Below are 1,647 nucleotides of genomic sequence, written 5' to 3' on the forward strand. Positions count from 1 at the left end.
TGGCGGGACGGGCTCCCGTGGCTGGGAGGCACCCGGCGACCCACGGCGCGAGGCAGCGGTGAGGAGGTCGTGCGGGGGGCGGCGGTCTGCAGGAGGAGGAGGAGGTTGTGCGGGGGGCGGCGGTCTGCAGGAGGAGGAGGTCGTGCGGGGGGCGGTTTTCTTCTTCTTTTTGACTGCGGGACGATTTTTAGTGCGGGGCGATTAGCGATCGATCGTGGCTTGTTGCGTGGTTGGTAGCGTTAAACACAGAATAATTAAGGGCCATTAGATTTTGATGATGAATGGGTGTGATTGTTTGGATCTGCCCCTCTCTTTCTTTTATAGTGGTAGTAGATAGTAGATAGATGAGAGGGTGGAGAACTAAATCATCTGCACCGTTTAATAAAAGTAATCCAACAATCCATAGCCCTCGTATGTTTAACACCAAGCATGTTTTACTGTCAACCGAACTCCTCTGCCCATAAGAGAAAAAAATCGTGCCCACTTATCCTGCCCGCTCCATGCCCACGATCGCTCCACGATCTTTAACCGGAACTCACACACGCACGTATTCCGTCCACCTCCTCCCCAACCTCTGTAGCGGCAGGCTTCTTCTCACCGGATTCCCTTCTTCCCTCCTGCTGCGCGGCGGCGATGCGGTCGAACTCGTCGGAGAGCTTCCTGACGCGCTTCCACCGCCGCTCCATGGCCTCCGCCCTGATGCATCCTTCGCGCCCAGCCGCCGCCTCGCGTTCCTCCGCGCCCGGCCGTCGCCGACGAGGTGGAGGAGCCAGGCGAAGGGGAAATCCGTCCAGGGTCGGCGCAGTAGGCGAGCGCCGCGTAGGCGTCGGCGGCGCTGATGAGGACGACCCCCGACCTTACCCATCCTGCCCACGGAAGGCCTTGGGGAGGAAGACGCAGACGACACTGTCGAGGAGGATTGGGAGCAGGGAGCCCGTCTTGAGCCGCATTGCCGCAGCCACGTCGTGGCAGGTGCCTCCCTACCCGGGCGCTCTCCCCCGCTGCGGCGCCGCAATCCAGCCCGTATCAGCGCCTTCCTTCGTCGTCAATCTGCGGCCCCTTCATGCGCGTGGTGCGCCCGTCGCGCCGCCTCCACAGGCTGCACTGGTATGTGTTCGACAGGCCCATACGAAATTTTGAATTTATCTGTGTGATTGGTTCATAGTAATATTCTGCTTCGTCCATGTTGCAATGCTAGTTTATTGTATAGTTCTTCCCATGTTCAATACCGATGGCTGCTACTATCTCCTTTTTGTTTTGCGGAAGGACCTCAGCAATCGAAAGTACACCCACAGATACAAGGCACCCCACAGTGTGAATGATTTAGTAAAGTTCTAAGCTATCCAAGGCGTTGGGTTTTTTCTGTACATGGTTCAAAACGAAGAATGTACTGACATATAATTGCAAAATTTACATCACTGAATGATATAAGAAAAAACAGATATGCAATGCATAGGAACACTGATGTGGGTTTTAGATATGGAGTAAGCAGATCCCCTGAACGAATCACTTTGGAACACTGATGTGGGTTTTAGATATGGAGTAAGCAGATCCCCTGAAAGAATCACTTTTCTGAACAATGCAATTTCGTCACATTATGCCAATAGAAGGAAGAGAGTTAAACAAATCAACACATATCTTTTGGGA

The sequence above is a fragment of the Triticum aestivum genome, chromosome 1A (assembly GCF_018294505.1).
Source record: "Triticum aestivum cultivar Chinese Spring chromosome 1A, IWGSC CS RefSeq v2.1, whole genome shotgun sequence".
NCBI lineage: Eukaryota > Viridiplantae > Streptophyta > Magnoliopsida > Poales > Poaceae > Triticum > Triticum aestivum.